Here is a 20,920-nt window from a genome sequence, read left to right as displayed (position 1 = left end):
TATGGCCGTAGACGGGGCAGGGGCCGACGGCTGCCTCTTGAGGCCCAGTTTCGCTGGCGCTGGCGCCTTAACGCCAGCCTGGCGGCCGGCCCGCCCCGGCAGGGCCCCCTCGCCCGCCCAGGCAGGGGGAACGGAGGTCTCGGGTATCGGGCGGTGGCGGAGGGTTTGGCGACCAACTCCCAGCCCAGGGCGGCCGTGACCCAGCAAACCCCTTCGGCGCTTGGCGCCCCGCCCCAAGATCCCGCACGTCGCTCACAGGGACGTGGCCCCGGAGGCTCAGGGCCCGGGGCCCGCGGTCCCTTGGGCATCGGCCCTGCCCGCCCACGCGGCGCTAGGCGCAGCCCGGCCGCAGCCCGGGCCGGCCCTCCTGCCCGACAGCAGCCGGCCCGAAGCCACCGGGAGCCACCATTGAGTCGCCACGGCCCCTCAGCCCCGGCAAGGCCACCCTTGCCCCCACACCCCCCACGCCGAGCTCAGGACCCCGCCCCTGGATGGCCGGCAGGCCCGGGGAAGCGGCCCCTGCCCTCGATCCCGCTCCGCACCCCGGCCGCGGTGACACGCCAGAGGGGCGGGGTGGTGGCGGGGCGGGCCTTTTGTCGGAGGGAGCTGTGGAGGGACACACCCGCACACAGGTGGCGGCGCCGGGGCTGGGCGCCGGTGGCGGCGGCCAGGTGCAGGTCGAGGGGCTCGCGGGCCGAAAGGACGGCCAGTGGGCCCGCGGCGGAGTCTGGGTCCGGGCCAGCCACCCGGGAGCGTCTGGGGTGCGGCTGCCTTCCAGGGCCGCCTTCTGGCCGCCTGGCCGGCCGGGCCGGCGGGGTGCGCCCCCGCCGGCGCGCGCCGTGGTGGGAGGGGCCTGAGGAGGTGGGCCTGCAGCGGGGCCCGGCGGGGCGGAGGCCGGCGGCCCCCGCCGCGGGCGAGTAAAGGAGAAGGCGGGCGGAGCGGGAGGCAAAAAGCCTACAGCACCCGGTATTCCCAGGCGGTCTCCCATCCAAGTACTAACCAGGCCCGACCCTGCTAGCTTCCGAGATCAGACGAGATCGGGCGCGTTCAGGGTGGTATGGCCGTAGACGGGGGCGGGGGGCCGCGGGGCGGCCCCTTGAGGGCCCAGTTTCGCTGCGCTGGCGCCTTAACGCCAGCCTGGCGGCCAGCCCGCCCCGGCAGGGCCCCTCGCCCGCCCAGGCAGGGGGAACGGAGGTCTCGGGTATCGGGCCGGCGGCGGAGGGTTTGGCGACCACCTCCCAGCCAGGGCGGCCGTGACCCAGCAAACCCTTCGGCGCTTGGCGCCCCGCCCAAGATCCCGCACGTCGCTCACAGGGACGTGGCCCCGGAGGCTTCAGGGCCCGGGAACCGCGGTCCTTGGGCGTCGGCCCTGCCCGCCCACGCGGCGCTAGGCGTCAGCCCGGCCGCAGCCCGGGCCGGCCCTCCTGCCCGACAGCAGCCGGCCCGAAGCCACCGGGAGCCACCATTGAGTCGCCACGGCCCCTCAGCCCCGGCAAGGCCACCCTTGCCCCACACCCCCCCGCCGAGCTCAGGACCCCGCCCCTGGTGGCCGGCAGGCCCGGGGAAGCGGCCCCTGCCCTCGATCCCGCTCCCGCACCCGGCCGCGGTGACACGCCAGAGGGGCGGGTGGTGGCGGGGCGGGCCTTTTGTCGGAGGGAGCTGTGGAGGGGACACACCGGCACACAGGTGGTGGCGCCGGGGCTGGGTGCCGGTGGGGGCGGCCAGATGCAGGTCGAGGGGCTCGCGGGCCGAAAGGACGGCAACTGGGCCCATGGCGGAGTCTGGGTCTGGAGGGCTCTGAGCCTCCATCCGCTCTGGTGCCTCGGGTCTACCGGCCCGAAGCCTGTAGCGCGACACCCCACCGGCCCACAGACGTAGCCTCCCAGCTGTGCTCACAGCGAGTCCAACCGCAGCCTGCATCCCTCCACGGGACACTTGGATTACTCCCGCGATCCCCACGAGGTGCGGCACCCGGCGGCCGATGGGCTGAGATCCTGCCCTTGCGGCGCCCTGTGGCCACCTCCGCCTCCCTCACGGTACTGGCCGAGGCTCGGACCAGCGGGCCCCGGCTCCCAGCTCAGCGCTGCTCCTCCGCCCCTCTCACCTCCTGCCCGACATCCAGGCTACCGAGCACCCTCCACCCCCGCCCACCTTCATGCCACTCAGCCGGAACCCGGGAGGCAATGCCAACTACCAGGTGTATGACAGTCTGGTGCTGAAGCGGCAACCGCAGGAGGCCAGCGCGGGCCAACTCGCTGCTACCTTCCACCTCGGCCTCCAGGCCCTCTCTGCACGGGAGCCAGACTGGGAAAATGAACTTACCAGCAGCAAATGGGGGCAGGGGCAGGGGGCGGCAGGGCATGGAGAGAGGAATAAAGAGCGCCAGAGTCCAGGAAACATTGGTGGTCTGTGGCTTGGAAGCGCCACTCCTTCTGCCAGCCTGGGTCCCTGCGCTTGGCTTCCTGCAATAAGAAGCCAGTGTCCCCTTCTTGGCCTGAGGGTCCCTTTGGTTTAGTGGCCACAGTTGTGCCAGCAGGCCCCTCCTGGTCCTATACCATGCACTAAGTACATCTGCAGCTGCAGACTCCAAACCCCTGGTCTCTGGGCACCTCCTCTGTGTCTCAGCTGTCCCTGTCCACAGAGAGCCTCATACAAGAAGTTGCTTCCAAACTGGGAGGTTCCACATCTGGGCAGGTCCAGCTCCAGGCCCAGTGAAGGGCATGAAGAAGGCTGAGGCTCTGGACTCCAGCCAGGCCTTCAGCAGGCCTCTGAGGCCAAGGTCTTCCTAGTCTCAAGAGGGGCCAAGAGACGCAATGTGTCATTTGAACAAGTGAGTCAGCGGGCGGTGAGCGAATGAATGACCGCTCGAGGGGATGTATGCCGGCCACCGGGCCCTGTTTGACTGTCCAGGCTCAGCTTACCTGACCCTGGTTACCAGGGAATGCCACTCTGGGCCCTCCTTTTCATCCCCCTCCCTCACTGTGTGACCTCACCACCTGCCCCATTATGACCCAGTCTGGCTCCCAGTTAAAACTGGAGGGCAGAGGGCCCAGGCAGTCCTGGGACCAACGGCCATGGGTGAGCGAAACTACTACCGAGCCGAGCCGTTCACTGGCCCCATCCCCAGGAAATGCCAGGAGCAAGGATACTCAATTCTTCTGATCCCGGTCAGCTTCATCTTGCTCAACGTGGGGATCAACATGGTGACTATGGTCAGGGCAGGATCTGTGCAGCGCGGCTGGGGGAGCCCTGGGGTCTTGAAGGGGCTGAGGTGGGAGGGCTGCTGGGGTGTGACCGGACAAGGGTTGGATTTCAGGGCTCACCCTGCTCCCGGCCTCCCCCTCCCCTTCTTCCCTCAACTCTGGAGGCATCTGAAGAGATTCTTGCGGGCACTTTTCAATCGTATTTTCCACAAAGGTGAGTGGGCGCCGGCGTGGGTTCAGGGGATGTGGGCCTGTCCCCTTTCTTCTATCCCTGCCTTGATTCTCAGCCCCTCAGGAACCCAGGCCCTGACCCATCTCGCCTTTCCCCACAGACAAGCAAGCCAGCTGTGTAGGCACCCATCGCATGTGCATGCGCTGCTCCGTGGATCCCAAGAACCTGTGCTCAAGAGTTTCTTCCCACTTCTGCCATCGCCCAAGCTTCCTGCTCGGGCAGGTAAACCACCTTGACTACTGCCTGCAGCGGGGCTCGGCGGGGGCGGAGCCGGCGGCCCCCCCCGCCGCGGGCGAGTAAAGGAGAAGGCGGGCGGAGCGGGAGGCAAAAAGCCTACAGCACCCGGTATTCCCAGGCGGTCTCCCATCCAAGTACTAACCAGGCCCGACCCTGCTTAGCTTCCGAGATCAGACGAGATCGGGCGCGTTCAGGGTGGTATGGCCGTAGACGGGGGCAGGGGCCGACGGCTGCCTCTTGAGGCCCAGTTTCGCTGGCGCTGGCGCCTTAACGCCAGCCTGGCGGCCGGCCCGCCCCGGCAGGGCCCCCTCGCCCGCCCAGGCAGGGGGAACGGAGGTCTCGGGTATCGGGCGGTGGCGGAGGGTTTGGCGACCACCTCCCAGCCCAGGGCGGCCGTGACCCAGCAAACCCTTCGGCGCTTGGCGCCCCGCCCAAGATCCCGCACGTCGCTCACAGGGACGTGGCCCCGGAGGCTTCAGGGCCCGGGGCCCGCGGTCCCTTGGGCATCGGCCCTGCCCGCCCACGCGGCGCTAGGCGCAGCCCGGCCGCAGCCCGGGCCGGCCCTCCTGCCCGACAGCAGCCGGCCCGAAGCCACCGGGAGCCACCATTGAGTCGCCACGGCCCCTCAGCCCCGGCAAGGCCACCCTTGCCCCACACCCCCACGCCGAGCTCAGGACCCCGCCCCTGGTGGCCGGCAGGCCCGGGGAAGCGGCCCCTGCCCTCGATCCCGCTCCCGCACCCGGCCGCGGTGACACGCCAGAGGGGCGGGGTGGTGGCGGGGCGGGCCTTTTGTCGGAGGGAGCTGTGGAGGGACACACCCGCACACAGGTGGCGGCGCCGGGGCTGGGCGCCGGTGGCGGCGGCCAGGTGCAGGTCGAGGGGCTCGCGGGCCGAAAGGACGGCCAGTGGGCCCGCGGCGGAGTCTGGGTCCGGGCCAGCCACCCCGGGAGCGTCTGGGGTGCGGCTGCCTTCCAGGGCCGCCTTCTGGCCGCCTGGCCGGCCGGGCCGGCGGGGTGCGCCCCCGCCGGCGCGCGCCGTGGTGGGAGGGGCCTGAGGAGGTGGGGCCTGCAGCGGGGCCCGGCGGGGGCGGAGCCGGCGGCCCCGCCGCGGGCGAGTAAAGGAGAAGGCGGGCGGAGCGGGAGGCAAAAAGCCTACAGCACCCGGTATTCCCAGGCGGTCTCCCATCCAAGTACTAACCAGGCCCGACCCTGCTTAGCTTCCGAGATCAGACGAGATCGGGCGCGTTCAGGGTGGTATGGCCGTAGACGGGGGCGGGGGGCCGCGGGCGGCCCCTTGAGGCCCAGTTTCGCTGGCGCTGGCGCCTTAACGCCAGCCTGGCGGCCGGCCCGCCCCGGCAGGGCCCCCTCGCCCGCCCAGGCAGGGGGAACGGAGGTCTCGGGTATCGGGCGGCGGCGGAGGGTTTGGCGACCACCTCCCAGCCCAGGGCGGCCGTGACCCAGCAAACCCTTCGGCGCTTGGCGCCCCGCCCAAGATCCCGCACGTCGCTCACAGGGACGTGGCCCCGGAGGCTTCAGGGCCCGGGAACCGCGGTCCCTTGGGCGTCGGCCCTGCCCGCCCACGCGGCGCTAGGCGCAGCCCGGCCGCAGCCCGGGCCGGCCCTCCTGCCCGACAGCAGCCGGCCCGAAGCCACCGGGAGCCACCATTGAGTCGCCACGGCCCCTCAGCCCCGGCAAGGCCACCCTTGCCCCCACACCCCCCCGCCGAGCTCAGGACCCCGCCCCTGGTGGCCGGCAGGCCCGGGGAAGCGGCCCCTGCCCTCGATCCCGCTCCCGCACCCGGCCGCGGTGACACGCCAGAGGGGCGGGGTGGTGGCGGGGCGGGCCTTTTGTCGGAGGGAGCTGTGGAGGGACACACCGGCACACAGGTGGTGGCGCCGGGGCTGGGTGCCGGTGGGGGCGGCCAGATGCAGGTCGAGGGGCTCGCGGGCCGAAAGGACGGCAACTGGGCCCATGGCGGAGTCTGGGTCTGGAGGGCTCTGAGCCTCCATCCGCTCTGGTGCCTCGGGTCTACCGGCCCGAAGCCTGGTAGCGCGACACCCCACCGGCCCACAGACGTAGCCTCCCCAGCTGTGCTCACAGCGAGTCCAACCGCAGCCTGCATCCCTCCACGGGACACTTGGATTACTCCCGCGATCCCCACGAGGTGCGGCACCCGGCGGCCGAATGGGCTGAGATCCTGCCCTTGCGGCGCCCTGTGGCCACCTCCGCCTCCCTCACGGTACTGGCCGAGGCCTCGGACCAGCGGGCCCCGGCTCCCAGCTCAGCGCTGCTCCTCCGCCCCTCTCACCTCCTGCCCGACATCCAGGCTACCGAGCACCCTCCACCCCCGCCCACCTTCATGCCACTCAGCCGGAACCCGGGAGGCAATGCCAACTACCAGGTGTATGACAGTCTGGTGCTGAAGCGGCAACCGCAGGAGGGCCAAGCGCGGGCCAACTCGCTGCTACCTTCCACCTCGGCCTCCAGGCCCTCTCTGCACGGGAGCCAGACTGGGAAAATGAACTTACCAGCAGCAAATGGGGGCAGGGGCAGGGGGCGGCAGGGCATGGAGAGAGGAATAAAGAGCGCCAGAGTCCAGGAAACATTGGTGGTCTGTGGCTTGGAAGCGCCACTCCTTCTGCCAGCCTGGGTCCCTGCGCTTGGCTTCCTGCAATAAGAAGCCAGTGTCCCCTTCTTGGCCTGAGGGTCCCTTTGGTTTAGTGGCCACAGCTCTGCCAGCAGGCCCCTCCTGGTCCTATACCATGCACTAAGTACATCTGCAGCTGCAGACTCCAAACCCCTGGTCTCTGGGCACCTCCTCTGTGTCTCAGCTGTCCCTGTCCACAGAGAGCCTCATACAAGAAGTTGCTTCCAAACTGGGAGGTTCCACATCTGGGCAGGTCCAGCTCCAGGCCCAGTGAAGGGCATGAAGAAGGCTGAGGCTCTGGACTCCAGCCAGGCCTTCAGCAGGCCTCTGAGGCCAAGGTCTTCCTAGTCTCAAGAGGGGCCAAGAGACGCAATGTGTCATTTGAACAAGTGAGTCAGCGGGCGGTGAGCGAATGAATGACCGCTCGAGGGGATGTATGCCGGCCACCGGGCCCTGTTTGACTGTCCAGGCTCAGCTTACCTGACCCTGGTTACCAGGGAATGCCACTCTGGGCCCTCCTTTTCATCCCCCTCCCTCACTGTGACCTCACCACCTGCCCCATTATGACCCAGTCTGGCTCCCAGTTAAAACTGGAGGGCAGAGGGCCCAGGCAGTCCTGGGACCAACGGCCATGGGTGAGCGAAACTACTACCGAGCCGAGCCGTTCACTGGCCCCATCCCCAGGAAATGCCAGGAGCAAGGATACTCAATTCTTCTGATCCCGGTCAGCTTCATCTTGCTCAACGTGGGGATCAACATGGTGACTATGGTCAGGGCAGGATCTGTGCAGCGCGGCTGGGGGAGCCCTGGGGTCTTGAAGGGGCTGAGGTGGGAGGGCTGCTGGGGTGTGACCGGACAAGGGTTGGATTTCAGGGCTCACCCTGCTCCCGGCCTCCCCCCTCCCCTTCTTCCCTCAACTCTGGAGGCATCTGAAGAGATTCTTGCGGGCACTTTTCAATCGTATTTTCCACAAAGGTGAGTGGGCGCCGGCGTGGGTTCAGGGGATGTGGGCCTGTCCCCTTTCTTCTATCCCTGCCTTGATTCTCAGCCCCTCAGGAACCCAGGCCCTGACCCATCTCGCCTTTCCCCACAGACAAGCAAGCCAGCTGTGTAGGCACCCATCGCATGTGCATGCGCTGCTCCGTGGATCCCAAGAACCTGTGCTCAAGAGTTTCTTCCCACTTCTGCCATCGCCCAAGCTTCCTGCTCGGGCAGGTAAACCACCTTGACTACTGCCTGCAGCGGGGCTCGGCGGGGGCGGAGCCGGCGGCCCCCCCGCCGCGGGCGAGTAAAGGAGAAGGCGGGCGGAGCGGGAGGCAAAAAGCCTACAGCACCCGGTATTCCCAGGCGGTCTCCCATCCAAGTACTAACCAGGCCCGACCCTGCTTAGCTTCCGAGATCAGACGAGATCGGGCGCGTTCAGGGTGGTATGGCCGTAGACGGGGGCAGGGGCCGACGGCTGCCTCTTGAGGCCCAGTTTCGCTGGCGCTGGCGCCTTAACGCCAGCCTGGCGGCCGGCCCGCCCCGGCAGGGCCCCCTCGCCCGCCCAGGCAGGGGGAACGGAGGTCTCGGGTATCGGGCGGTGGCGGAGGGTTTGGCGACCACCTCCCAGCCCAGGGCGGCCGTGACCCAGCAAACCCTTCGGCGCTTGGCGCCCCGCCCAAGATCCCGCACGTCGCTCACAGGGACGTGGCCCCGGAGGCTTCAGGGCCCGGGGCCCGCGGTCCCTTGGGCATCGGCCCTGCCCGCCCACGCGGCGCTAGGCGCAGCCCGGCCGCAGCCCGGGCCGGCCCTCCTGCCCGACAGCAGCCGGCCCGAAGCCACCGGGAGCCACCATTGAGTCGCCACGGCCCCTCAGCCCCGGCAAGGCCACCCTTGCCCCCACACCCCCACGCCGAGCTCAGGACCCCGCCCCTGGTGGCCGGCAGGCCCGGGGAAGCGGCCCCTGCCCTCGATCCCGCTCCCGCACCCGGCCGCGGTGACACGCCAGAGGGGCGGGGTGGTGGCGGGGCGGGCCTTTTGTCGGAGGGAGCTGTGGAGGGACACACCCGCACACAGGTGGCGGCGCCGGGGCTGGGCGCCGGTGGCGGCGGCCAGGTGCAGGTCGAGGGGCTCGCGGGCCGAAAGGACGGCCAGTGGGCCCGCGGCGGAGTCTGGGTCCGGGCCAGCCACCCCGGGAGCGTCTGGGGTGCGGCTGCCTTCCAGGGCCGCCTTCTGGCCGCCTGGCCGGCCGGGCCGGCGGGGTGCGCCCCCGCCGGCGCGCGCCGTGGTGGGAGGGGCCTGAGGAGGTGGGGCCTGCAGCGGGGCCCGGCGGGGGCGGAGCCGGCGGCCCCCGCCGCGGGCGAGTAAAGGAGAAGGCGGGCGGAGCGGGAGGCAAAAAGCCTACAGCACCCGGTATTCCCAGGCGGTCTCCCATCCAAGTACTAACCAGGCCCGACCCTGCTTAGCTTCCGAGATCAGACGAGATCGGGCGCGTTCAGGGTGGTATGGCCGTAGACGGGGGCGGGGGGCCGCGGGCGGCCCCTTGAGGCCCAGTTTCGCTGGCGCTGGCGCCTTAACGCCAGCCTGGCGGCCAGCCCGCCCCGGCAGGGCCCCCTCGCCCGCCCAGGCAGGGGGAACGGAGGTCTCGGGTATCGGGCGGCGGCGGAGGGTTTGGCGACCACCTCCCAGCCCAGGGCGGCCGTGACCCAGCAAACCCTTCGGCGCTTGGCGCCCCGCCCAAGATCCCGCACGTCGCTCACAGGGACGTGGCCCCGGAGGCTTCAGGGCCCGGGAACCGCGGTCCCTTGGGCGTCGGCCCTGCCCGCCCACGCGGCGCTAGGCGCAGCCCGGCCGCAGCCCGGGCCGGCCCTCCTGCCCGACAGCAGCCGGCCCGAAGCCACCGGGAGCCACCATTGAGTCGCCACGGCCCCTCAGCCCCGGCAAGGCCACCCTTGCCCCCACACCCCCCCGCCGAGCTCAGGACCCCGCCCCTGGTGGCCGGCAGGCCCGGGGAAGCGGCCCCTGCCCTCGATCCCGCTCCCGCACCCGGCCGCGGTGACACGCCAGAGGGGCGGGGTGGTGGCGGGGCGGGCCTTTTGTCGGAGGGAGCTGTGGAGGGACACACCGGCACACAGGTGGTGGCGCCGGGGCTGGGTGCCGGTGGGGGCGGCCAGATGCAGGTCGAGGGGCTCGCGGGCCGAAAGGACGGCAACTGGGCCCATGGCGGAGTCTGGGTCTGGAGGGCTCTGAGCCTCCATCCGCTCTGGTGCCTCGGGTCTACCGGCCCGAAGCCTGGTAGCGCGACACCCCACCGGCCCACAGACGTAGCCTCCCCAGCTGTGCTCACAGCGAGTCCAACCGCAGCCTGCATCCCTCCACGGGACACTTGGATTACTCCCGCGATCCCCACGAGGTGCGGCACCCGGCGGCCGAATGGGCTGAGATCCTGCCCTTGCGGCGCCCTGTGGCCACCTCCGCCTCCCTCACGGTACTGGCCGAGGCCTCGGACCAGCGGGCCCCGGCTCCCAGCTCAGCGCTGCTCCTCCGCCCCTCTCACCTCCTGCCCGACATCCAGGCTACCGAGCACCCTCCACCCCCGCCCACCTTCATGCCACTCAGCCGGAACCCGGGAGGCAATGCCAACTACCAGGTGTATGACAGTCTGGTGCTGAAGCGGCAACCGCAGGAGGGCCAAGCGCGGGCCAACTCGCTGCTACCTTCCACCTCGGCCTCCAGGCCCTCTCTGCACGGGAGCCAGACTGGGAAAATGAACTTACCAGCAGCAAATGGGGGCAGGGGCAGGGGGCGGCAGGGCATGGAGAGAGGAATAAAGAGCGCCAGAGTCCAGGAAACATTGGTGGTCTGTGGCTTGGAAGCGCCACTCCTTCTGCCAGCCTGGGTCCCTGCGCTTGGCTTCCTGCAATAAGAAGCCAGTGTCCCCTTCTTGGCCTGAGGGTCCCTTTGGTTTAGTGGCCACAGTTGTGCCAGCAGGCCCCTCCTGGTCCTATACCATGCACTAAGTACATCTGCAGCTGCAGACTCCAAACCCCTGGTCTCTGGGCACCTCCTCTGTGTCTCAGCTGTCCCTGTCCACAGAGAGCCTCATACAAGAAGTTGCTTCCAAACTGGGAGGTTCCACATCTGGGCAGGTCCAGCTCCAGGCCCAGTGAAGGGCATGAAGAAGGCTGAGGCTCTGGACTCCAGCCAGGCCTTCAGCAGGCCTCTGAGGCCAAGGTCTTCCTAGTCTCAAGAGGGGCCAAGAGACGCAATGTGTCATTTGAACAAGTGAGTCAGCGGGCGGTGAGCGAATGAATGACCGCTCGAGGGGATGTATGCCGGCCACCGGGCCCTGTTTGACTGTCCAGGCTCAGCTTACCTGACCCTGGTTACCAGGGAATGCCACTCTGGGCCCTCCTTTTCATCCCCCTCCCTCACTGTGACCTCACCACCTGCCCCATTATGACCCAGTCTGGCTCCCAGTTAAAACTGGAGGGCAGAGGGCCCAGGCAGTCCTGGGACCAACGGCCATGGGTGAGCGAAACTACTACCGAGCCGAGCCGTTCACTGGCCCCATCCCCAGGAAATGCCAGGAGCAAGGATACTCAATTCTTCTGATCCCGGTCAGCTTCATCTTGCTCAACGTGGGGATCAACATGGTGACTATGGTCAGGGCAGGATCTGTGCAGCGCGGCTGGGGGAGCCCTGGGGTCTTGAAGGGGCTGAGGTGGGAGGGCTGCTGGGGTGTGACCGGACAAGGGTTGGATTTCAGGGCTCACCCTGCTCCCGGCCTCCCCCCTCCCCTTCTTCCCTCAACTCTGGAGGCATCTGAAGAGATTCTTGCGGGCACTTTTCAATCGTATTTTCCACAAAGGTGAGTGGGCGCCGGCGTGGGTTCAGGGGATGTGGGCCTGTCCCCTTTCTTCTATCCCTGCCTTGATTCTCAGCCCCTCAGGAACCCAGGCCCTGACCCATCTCGCCTTTCCCCACAGACAAGCAAGCCAGCTGTGTAGGCACCCATCGCATGTGCATGCGCTGCTCCGTGGATCCCAAGAACCTGTGCTCAAGAGTTTCTTCCCACTTCTGCCATCGCCCAAGCTTCCTGCTCGGGCAGGTAAACCACCTTGACTACTGCCTGCAGCGGGGCTCGGCGGGGGCGGAGCCGGCGGCCCCCCCGCCGCGGGCGAGTAAAGGAGAAGGCGGGCGGAGCGGGAGGCAAAAAGCCTACAGCACCCGGTATTCCCAGGCGGTCTCCCATCCAAGTACTAACCAGGCCCGACCCTGCTTAGCTTCCGAGATCAGACGAGATCGGGCGCGTTCAGGGTGGTATGGCCGTAGACGGGGGCGGGGGCCGACGGCTGCCTCTTGAGGCCCAGTTTCGCTGGCGCTGGCGCCTTAACGCCAGCCTGGCGGCCGGCCCGCCCCGGCAGGGCCCCCTCGCCCGCCCAGGCAGGGGGAACGGAGGTCTCGGGTATCGGGCGGTGGCGGAGGGTTTGGCGACCACCTCCCAGCCCAGGGCGGCCGTGACCCAGCAAACCCTTCGGCGCTTGGCGCCCCGCCCAAGATCCCGCACGTCGCTCACAGGGACGTGGCCCCGGAGGCTTCAGGGCCCGGGGCCCGCGGTCCCTTGGGCATCGGCCCTGCCCGCCCACGCGGCGCTAGGCGCAGCCCGGCCGCAGCCCGGGCCGGCCCTCCTGCCCGACAGCAGCCGGCCCGAAGCCACCGGGAGCCACCATTGAGTCGCCACGGCCCCTCAGCCCCGGCAAGGCCACCCTTGCCCCCACACCCCCCCGCCGAGCTCAGGACCCCGCCCCTGGTGGCCGGCAGGCCCGGGGAAGCGGCCCCTGCCCTCGATCCCGCTCCCGCACCCGGCCGCGGTGACACGCCAGAGGGGCGGGGTGGTGGCGGGGCGGGCCTTTTGTCGGAGGGAGCTGTGGAGGGACACACCCGCACACAGGTGGCGGCGCCGGGGCTGGGCGCCGGTGGCGGCGGCCAGGTGCAGGTCGAGGGGCTCGCGGGCCGAAAGGACGGCCAGTGGGCCCGCGGCGGAGTCTGGGTCCGGGCCAGCCACCCCGGGAGCGTCTGGGGTGCGGCTGCCTTCCAGGGCCGCCTTCTGGCCGCCTGGCCGGCCGGGCCGGCGGGGTGCGCCCCCGCCGGCGCGCGCCGTGGTGGGAGGGGCCTGAGGAGGTGGGGCCTGCAGCGGGGCCCGGCGGGGGCGGAGCCGGCGGCCCCCGCCGCGGGCGAGTAAAGGAGAAGGCGGGCGGAGCGGGAGGCAAAAAGCCTACAGCACCCGGTATTCCCAGGCGGTCTCCCATCCAAGTACTAACCAGGCCCGACCCTGCTTAGCTTCCGAGATCAGACGAGATCGGGCGCGTTCAGGGTGGTATGGCCGTAGACGGGGGCGGGGGGCCGCGGGCGGCCCCTTGAGGCCCAGTTTCGCTGGCGCTGGCGCCTTAACGCCAGCCTGGCGGCCAGCCCGCCCCGGCAGGGCCCCCTCGCCCGCCCAGGCAGGGGGAACGGAGGTCTCGGGTATCGGGCGGCGGCGGAGGGTTTGGCGACCACCTCCCAGCCCAGGGCGGCCGTGACCCAGCAAACCCTTCGGCGCTTGGCGCCCCGCCCAAGATCCCGCACGTCGCTCACAGGGACGTGGCCCCGGAGGCTTCAGGGCCCGGGAACCGCGGTCCCTTGGGCGTCGGCCCTGCCCGCCCACGCGGCGCTAGGCGCAGCCCGGCCGCAGCCCGGGCCGGCCCTCCTGCCCGACAGCAGCCGGCCCGAAGCCACCGGGAGCCACCATTGAGTCGCCACGGCCCCTCAGCCCCGGCAAGGCCACCCTTGCCCCCACACCCCCCCGCCGAGCTCAGGACCCCGCCCCTGGTGGCCGGCAGGCCCGGGGAAGCGGCCCCTGCCCTCGATCCCGCTCCCGCACCCGGCCGCGGTGACACGCCAGAGGGGCGGGGTGGTGGCGGGGCGGGCCTTTTGTCGGAGGGAGCTGTGGAGGGACACACCGGCACACAGGTGGTGGCGCCGGGGCTGGGTGCCGGTGGGGGCGGCCAGATGCAGGTCGAGGGGCTCGCGGGCCGAAAGGACGGCAACTGGGCCCATGGCGGAGTCTGGGTCTGGAGGGCTCTGAGCCTCCATCCGCTCTGGTGCCTCGGGTCTACCGGCCCGAAGCCTGGTAGCGCGACACCCCACCGGCCCACAGACGTAGCCTCCCCAGCTGTGCTCACAGCGAGTCCAACCGCAGCCTGCATCCCTCCACGGGACACTTGGATTACTCCCGCGATCCCCACGAGGTGCGGCACCCGGCGGCCGAATGGGCTGAGATCCTGCCCTTGCGGCGCCCTGTGGCCACCTCCGCCTCCCTCACGGTACTGGCCGAGGCCTCGGACCAGCGGGCCCCGGCTCCCAGCTCAGCGCTGCTCCTCCGCCCCTCTCACCTCCTGCCCGACATCCAGGCTACCGAGCACCCTCCACCCCCGCCCACCTTCATGCCACTCAGCCGGAACCCGGGAGGCAATGCCAACTACCAGGTGTATGACAGTCTGGTGCTGAAGCGGCAACCGCAGGAGGGCCAAGCGCGGGCCAACTCGCTGCTACCTTCCACCTCGGCCTCCAGGCCCTCTCTGCACGGGAGCCAGACTGGGAAAATGAACTTACCAGCAGCAAATGGGGGCAGGGGCAGGGGGCGGCAGGGCATGGAGAGAGGAATAAAGAGCGCCAGAGTCCAGGAAACATTGGTGGTCTGTGGCTTGGAAGCGCCACTCCTTCTGCCAGCCTGGGTCCCTGCGCTTGGCTTCCTGCAATAAGAAGCCAGTGTCCCCTTCTTGGCCTGAGGGTCCCTTTGGTTTAGTGGCCACAGTTGTGCCAGCAGGCCCCTCCTGGTCCTATACCATGCACTAAGTACATCTGCAGCTGCAGACTCCAAACCCCTGGTCTCTGGGCACCTCCTCTGTGTCTCAGCTGTCCCTGTCCACAGAGAGCCTCATACAAGAAGTTGCTTCCAAACTGGGAGGTTCCACATCTGGGCAGGTCCAGCTCCAGGCCCAGTGAAGGGCATGAAGAAGGCTGAGGCTCTGGACTCCAGCCAGGCCTTCAGCAGGCCTCTGAGGCCAAGGTCTTCCTAGTCTCAAGAGGGGCCAAGAGACGCAATGTGTCATTTGAACAAGTGAGTCAGCGGGCGGTGAGCGAATGAATGACCGCTCGAGGGGATGTATGCCGGCCACCGGGCCCTGTTTGACTGTCCAGGCTCAGCTTACCTGACCCTGGTTACCAGGGAATGCCACTCTGGGCCCTCCTTTTCATCCCCCTCCCTCACTGTGACCTCACCACCTGCCCCATTATGACCCAGTCTGGCTCCCAGTTAAAACTGGAGGGCAGAGGGCCCAGGCAGTCCTGGGACCAACGGCCATGGGTGAGCGAAACTACTACCGAGCCGAGCCGTTCACTGGCCCCATCCCCAGGAAATGCCAGGAGCAAGGATACTCAATTCTTCTGATCCCGGTCAGCTTCATCTTGCTCAACGTGGGGATCAACATGGTGACTATGGTCAGGGCAGGATCTGTGCAGCGCGGCTGGGGGAGCCCTGGGGTCTTGAAGGGGCTGAGGTGGGAGGGCTGCTGGGGTGTGACCGGACAAGGGTTGGATTTCAGGGCTCACCCTGCTCCCGGCCTCCCCCCTCCCCTTCTTCCCTCAACTCTGGAGGCATCTGAAGAGATTCTTGCGGGCACTTTTCAATCGTATTTTCCACAAAGGTGAGTGGGCGCCGGCGTGGGTTCAGGGGATGTGGGCCTGTCCCCTTTCTTCTATCCCTGCCTTGATTCTCAGCCCCTCAGGAACCCAGGCCCTGACCCATCTCGCCTTTCCCCACAGACAAGCAAGCCAGCTGTGTAGGCACCCATCGCATGTGCATGCGCTGCTCCGTGGATCCCAAGAACCTGTGCTCAAGAGTTTCTTCCCACTTCTGCCATCGCCCAAGCTTCCTGCTCGGGCAGGTAAACCACCTTGACTACTGCCTGCAGCGGGGCTCGGCGGGGGCGGAGCCGGCGGCCCCCCCGCCGCGGGCGAGTAAAGGAGAAGGCGGGCGGAGCGGGAGGCAAAAAGCCTACAGCACCCGGTATTCCCAGGCGGTCTCCCATCCAAGTACTAACCAGGCCCGACCCTGCTTAGCTTCCGAGATCAGACGAGATCGGGCGCGTTCAGGGTGGTATGGCCGTAGACGGGGGCAGGGGCCGACGGCTGCCTCTTGAGGCCCAGTTTCGCTGGCGCTGGCGCCTTAACGCCAGCCTGGCGGCCGGCCCGCCCCGGCAGGGCCCCCTCGCCCGCCCAGGCAGGGGGAACGGAGGTCTCGGGTATCGGGCGGTGGCGGAGGGTTTGGCGACCACCTCCCAGCCCAGGGCGGCCGTGACCCAGCAAACCCTTCGGCGCTTGGCGCCCCGCCCAAGATCCCGCACGTCGCTCACAGGGACGTGGCCCCGGAGGCTTCAGGGCCCGGGGCCCGCGGTCCCTTGGGCATCGGCCCTGCCCGCCCACGCGGCGCTAGGCGCAGCCCGGCCGCAGCCCGGGCCGGCCCTCCTGCCCGACAGCAGCCGGCCCGAAGCCACCGGGAGCCACCATTGAGTCGCCACGGCCCCTCAGCCCCGGCAAGGCCACCCTTGCCCCCACACCCCCACGCCGAGCTCAGGACCCCGCCCCTGGTGGCCGGCAGGCCCGGGGAAGCGGCCCCTGCCCTCGATCCCGCTCCCGCACCCGGCCGCGGTGACACGCCAGAGGGGCGGGGTGGTGGCGGGGCGGGCCTTTTGTCGGAGGGAGCTGTGGAGGGACACACCCGCACACAGGTGGCGGCGCCGGGGCTGGGCGCCGGTGGCGGCGGCCAGGTGCAGGTCGAGGGGCTCGCGGGCCGAAAGGACGGCCAGTGGGCCCGCGGCGGAGTCTGGGTCCGGGCCAGCCACCCCGGGAGCGTCTGGGGTGCGGCTGCCTTCCAGGGCCGCCTTCTGGCCGCCTGGCCGGCCGGGCCGGCGGGGTGCGCCCCCGCCGGCGCGCGCCGTGGTGGGAGGGGCCTGAGGAGGTGGGGCCTGCAGCGGGGCCCGGCGGGGGCGGAGCCGGCGGCCCCCGCCGCGGGCGAGTAAAGGAGAAGGCGGGCGGAGCGGGAGGCAAAAAGCCTACAGCACCCGGTATTCCCAGGCGGTCTCCCATCCAAGTACTAACCAGGCCCGACCCTGCTTAGCTTCCGAGATCAGACGAGATCGGGCGCGTTCAGGGTGGTATGGCCGTAGACGGGGGCGGGGGGCCGCGGGCGGCCCCTTGAGGCCCAGTTTCGCTGGCGCTGGCGCCTTAACGCCAGCCTGGCGGCCAGCCCGCCCCGGCAGGGCCCCCTCGCCCGCCCAGGCAGGGGGAACGGAGGTCTCGGGTATCGGGCGGCGGCGGAGGGTTTGGCGACCACCTCCCAGCCCAGGGCGGCCGTGACCCAGCAAACCCTTCGGCGCTTGGCGCCCCGCCCAAGATCCCGCACGTCGCTCACAGGGACGTGGCCCCGGAGGCTTCAGGGCCCGGGAACCGCGGTCCCTTGGGCGTCGGCCCTGCCCGCCCACGCGGCGCTAGGCGCAGCCCGGCCGCAGCCCGGGCCGGCCCTCCTGCCCGACAGCAGCCGGCCCGAAGCCACCGGGAGCCACCATTGAGTCGCCACGGCCCCTCAGCCCCGGCAAGGCCACCCTTGCCCCCACACCCCCCCGCCGAGCTCAGGACCCCGCCCCTGGTGGCCGGCAGGCCCGGGGAAGCGGCCCCTGCCCTCGATCCCGCTCCCGCACCCGGCCGCGGTGACACGCCAGAGGGGCGGGGTGGTGGCGGGGCGGGCCTTTTGTCGGAGGGAGCTGTGGAGGGACACACCGGCACACAGGTGGTGGCGCCGGGGCTGGGTGCCGGTGGGGGCGGCCAGATGCAGGTCGAGGGGCTCGCGGGCCGAAAGGACGGCAACTGGGCCCATGGCGGAGTCTGGGTCTGGAGGGCTCTGAGCCTCCATCCGCTCTGGTGCCTCGGGTCTACCGGCCCGAAGCCTGGTAGCGCGACACCCCACCGGCCCACAGACGTAGCCTCCCCAGCTGTGCTCACAGCGAGTCCAACCGCAGCCTGCATCCCTCCACGGGACACTTGGATTACTCCCGCGATCCCCACGAGGTGCGGCACCCGGCGGCCGAATGGGCTGAGATCCTGCCCTTGCGGCGCCCTGTGGCCACCTCCGCCTCCCTCACGGTACTGGCCGAGGCCTCGGACCAGCGGGCCCCGGCTCCCAGCTCAGCGCTGCTCCTCCGCCCCTCTCACCTCCTGCCCGACATCCAGGCTACCGAGCACCCTCCACCCCCGCCCACCTTCATGCCACTCAGCCGGAACCCGGGAGGCAATGCCAACTACCAGGTGTATGACAGTCTGGTGCTGAAGCGGCAACCGCAGGAGGGCCAAGCGCGGGCCAACTCGCTGCTACCTTCCACCTCGGCCTCCAGGCCCTCTCTGCACGGGAGCCAGACTGGGAAAATGAACTTACCAGCAGCAAATGGGGGCAGGGGCAGGGGGCGGCAGGGCATGGAGAGAGGAATAAAGAGCGCCAGAGTCCAGGAAACATTGGTGGTCTGTGGCTTGGAAGCGCCACTCCTTCTGCCAGCCTGGGTCCCTGCGCTTGGCTTCCTGCAATAAGAAGCCAGTGTCCCCTTCTTGGCCTGAGGGTCCCTTTGGTTTAGTGGCCACAGTTGTGCCAGCAGGCCCCTCCTGGTCCTATACCATGCACTAAGTACATCTGCAGCTGCAGACTCCAAACCCCTGGTCTCTGGGCACCTCCTCTGTGTCTCAGCTGTCCCTGTCCACAGAGAGCCTCATACAAGAAGTTGCTTCCAAACTGGGAGGTTCCACATCTGGGCAGGTCCAGCTCCAGGCCCAGTGAAGGGCATGAAGAAGGCTGAGGCTCTGGACTCCAGCCAGGCCTTCAGCAGGCCTCTGAGGCCAAGGTCTTCCTAGTCTCAAGAGGGGCCAAGAGACGCAATGTGTCATTTGAACAAGTGAGTCAGCGGGCGGTGAGCGAATGAATGACCGCTCGAGGGGATGTATGCCGGCCACCGGGCCCTGTTTGACTGTCCAGGCTCAGCTTACCTGACCCTGGTTACCAGGGAATGCCACTCTGGGCCCTCCTTTTCATCCCCCTCCCTCACTGTGACCTCACCACCTGCCCCATTATGACCCAGTCTGGCTCCCAGTTAAAACTGGAGGGCAGAGGGCCCAGGCAGTCCTGGGACCAACGGCCATGGGTGAGCGAAACTACTACCGAGCCGAGCCGTTCACTGGCCCCATCCCCAGGAAATGCCAGGAGCAAGGATACTCAATTCTTCTGATCCCGGTCAGCTTCATCTTGCTCAACGTGGGGATCAACATGGTGACTATGGTCAGGGCAGGATCTGTGCAGCGCGGCTGGGGGAGCCCTGGGGTCTTGAAGGGGCTGAGGTGGGAGGGCTGCTGGGGTGTGACCGGACAAGGGTTGGATTTCAGGGCTCACCCTGCTCCCGGCCTCCCCCCTCCCCTTCTTCCCTCAACTCTGGAGGCATCTGAAGAGATTCTTGCGGGCACTTTTCAATCGTATTTTCCACAAAGGTGAGTGGGCGCCGGCGTGGGTTCAGGGGATGTGGGCCTGTCCCCTTTCTTCTATCCCTGCCTTGATTCTCAGCCCCTCAGGAACCCAGGCCCTGACCCATCTCGCCTTTCCCCACAGACAAGCAAGCCAGCTGTGTAGGCACCCATCGCATGTGCATGCGCTGCTCCGTGGATCCCAAGAACCTGTGCTCAAGAGTTTCTTCCCACTTCTGCCATCGCCCAAGCTTCCTGCTCGGGCAGGTAAACCACCTTGACTACTGCCTGCAGCGGGGCTCGGCGGGGGCGGAGCCGGCGGCCCCCCCGCCGCGGGCGAGTAAAGGAGAAGGCGGGCGGAGCGGGAGGCAAAAAGCCTACAGCACCCGGTATTCCCAGGCGGTCTCCCATCCAAGTACTAACCAGGCCCGACCCTGCTTAGCTTCCGAGATCAGACGAGATCGGGCGCGTTCAGGGTGGTATGGCCGTAGACGGGGGCGGGGGCCGACGGCTGCCTCTTGAGGCCCAGTTTCGCTGGCGCTGGCGCCTTAACCCCAGCCTGGCGGCCGGCCCGCCCCGGCAGGGCCCCCTCGCCCGCCCAGGCAGGGGGAACGGAGGTCTCGGGTATCGGGCGGCGGCGGAGGGTTTGGCGACCACCTCCCAGCCCAGGGCGGCCGTGACCCAGCAAACCCTTCGGCGCTTGGCGCCCCGCCCAAGATCCCGCACGTCGCTCACAGGGACGTGGCCCCGGAGGCTTCAGGGCCCGGGGCCCGCGGTCCCTTGGGCATCGGCCCTGCCCGCCCACGCGGCGCTAGGCGCAGCCCGGCCGCAGCCCGGGCCGGCCCTCCTGCCCGACAGCAGCCGGCCCGAAGCCACCGGGAGCCACCATTGAGTCGCCACGGCCCCTCAGCCCCGGCAAGGCCACCCTTGCCCCCACACCCCCCGCCGAGCTCAGGACCCCGCCCCTGGTGGCCGGCAGGCCCCGGGAAGCGGCCCCTGCCCTCGATCCCGCTCCCGCACCCGGCCGCGGTGACACGCCAGAGGGGCGGGGTGTGGGGGGGCTTTTGTCGGAGGGAGCTGTGGAGGGACACACCGGCACACAGGTGGCGGCGCCGGGGCTGGGCGCCGGTGGGGGCGGCCAGGTGCAGGTCGAGGGGCTCGCGGGCCGAAAGGACGGCCACTGGGCCCGCGGCGGAGTCTGGGTCCGGGCCAGCCACCCCGGGAGCGTCTGGGGTGCGGCTGCCTTCCAGGGCCGCCTTCTGGCCGCCTGGCCGGCCGGGCTGGCGGGGAGCGCCCCGGCCGGCGCGCGCCGTGGTGGGAGGGGCCTGAGGAGGTGGGGCCTGCAGCGGGGCCCGGCGGGGGCGGAGCCGGCGGCCCCCGCCGCGGGCGAGTAAAGGAGAAGGCGGGCGGAGCGGGAGGCAAAAAGCCTACAGCACCCGGTATTCCCAGGCGGTCTCCCATCCAAGTACTAACCAGGCCCGACCCTGCTTAGCTTCCGAGATCAGACGAGATCGGGCGCGTTCAGGGTGGTATGGCCGTAGACGGGGGCGGGGGGCCGCGGGCGGCCCCTTGAGGCCCAGTTTCGCTGGCGCTGGCGCCTTAACGCCAGCCTGGCGGCCAGCCCGCCCCGGCAGGGCCCCCTCGCCCGCCCAGGCAGGGGGAACGGAGGTCTCGGGTATCGGGCGGCGGCGGAGGGTTTGGCGACCACCTCCCAGCCCAGGGCGGCCGTGACCCAGCAAACCCTTCGGCGCTTGGCGCCCCGCCCAAGATCCCGCACGTCGCTCACAGGGACGTGGCCCCGGAGGCTTCAGGGCCCGGGGCCCGCGGTCCCTTGGGCGTCGGCCCTGCCCGCCCACGCGGCGCTAGGCGCAGCCCGGCCGCAGCCCGGGCCGGCCCTCCTGCCCGACAGCAGCCGGCCCGAAGCCACCGGGAGCCACCATTGAGTCGCCACGGCCCCTCAGCCCCGGCAAGGCCACCCTTGCCCCCACACCCCCCCGCCGAGCTCAGGACCCCGCCCCTGGTG

The 20,920-nt window shown here is 69.7% G+C and overlaps 11 non-coding genes across 11 annotated transcripts; all 11 read right to left on the bottom strand.

Annotated features, from left to right (window-relative positions):
* Window positions 1-951: 951 nt before the first annotated feature.
* Window positions 952-1,069, bottom strand: LOC137213662 (5S ribosomal RNA). The gene has a single exon (XR_010938296.1). It is a non-coding gene; the product is annotated as a 5S ribosomal RNA (ribosomal RNA).
* Window positions 1,070-3,765: 2,696 nt separating this feature from the next.
* On the bottom strand, window positions 3,766-3,884 carry LOC137213477 (5S ribosomal RNA). The gene has a single exon (XR_010938116.1). It is a non-coding gene; the product is annotated as a 5S ribosomal RNA (ribosomal RNA).
* Window positions 3,885-4,820: 936 nt separating this feature from the next.
* Window positions 4,821-4,939, bottom strand: LOC137213476 (5S ribosomal RNA). The gene has a single exon (XR_010938115.1). It is a non-coding gene; the product is annotated as a 5S ribosomal RNA (ribosomal RNA).
* Window positions 4,940-7,640: 2,701 nt separating this feature from the next.
* On the bottom strand, window positions 7,641-7,759 carry LOC137213475 (5S ribosomal RNA). The gene has a single exon (XR_010938114.1). It is a non-coding gene; the product is annotated as a 5S ribosomal RNA (ribosomal RNA).
* Window positions 7,760-8,697: 938 nt separating this feature from the next.
* LOC137213474 (5S ribosomal RNA) lies at window positions 8,698-8,816 on the bottom strand. Its single transcript, XR_010938113.1, has one exon. It is a non-coding gene; the product is annotated as a 5S ribosomal RNA (ribosomal RNA).
* A 2,701-nt stretch (window positions 8,817-11,517) lies between these two features.
* Window positions 11,518-11,636, bottom strand: LOC137213473 (5S ribosomal RNA). The gene has a single exon (XR_010938112.1). It is a non-coding gene; the product is annotated as a 5S ribosomal RNA (ribosomal RNA).
* Window positions 11,637-12,574: 938 nt separating this feature from the next.
* LOC137213472 (5S ribosomal RNA) lies at window positions 12,575-12,693 on the bottom strand. The gene has a single exon (XR_010938111.1). It is a non-coding gene; the product is annotated as a 5S ribosomal RNA (ribosomal RNA).
* A 2,701-nt stretch (window positions 12,694-15,394) lies between these two features.
* LOC137213471 (5S ribosomal RNA) lies at window positions 15,395-15,513 on the bottom strand. The gene has a single exon (XR_010938110.1). It is a non-coding gene; the product is annotated as a 5S ribosomal RNA (ribosomal RNA).
* Window positions 15,514-16,451: 938 nt separating this feature from the next.
* LOC137213470 (5S ribosomal RNA) lies at window positions 16,452-16,570 on the bottom strand. Its single transcript, XR_010938109.1, has one exon. It is a non-coding gene; the product is annotated as a 5S ribosomal RNA (ribosomal RNA).
* A 2,701-nt stretch (window positions 16,571-19,271) lies between these two features.
* Window positions 19,272-19,390, bottom strand: LOC137213469 (5S ribosomal RNA). Its single transcript, XR_010938108.1, has one exon. It is a non-coding gene; the product is annotated as a 5S ribosomal RNA (ribosomal RNA).
* A 931-nt stretch (window positions 19,391-20,321) lies between these two features.
* On the bottom strand, window positions 20,322-20,440 carry LOC137213468 (5S ribosomal RNA). The gene has a single exon (XR_010938107.1). It is a non-coding gene; the product is annotated as a 5S ribosomal RNA (ribosomal RNA).
* Window positions 20,441-20,920: the final 480 nt, after the last annotated feature.

Source organism: Pseudorca crassidens, chromosome 19, assembly GCF_039906515.1.
Source record: "Pseudorca crassidens isolate mPseCra1 chromosome 19, mPseCra1.hap1, whole genome shotgun sequence".
Taxonomy (NCBI): Eukaryota; Metazoa; Chordata; class Mammalia; order Artiodactyla; family Delphinidae; genus Pseudorca; species Pseudorca crassidens.
The sequence above is the reverse complement of the archived record's forward strand: the minus strand, read 5'-3'. Positions and strand labels throughout refer to the sequence as shown.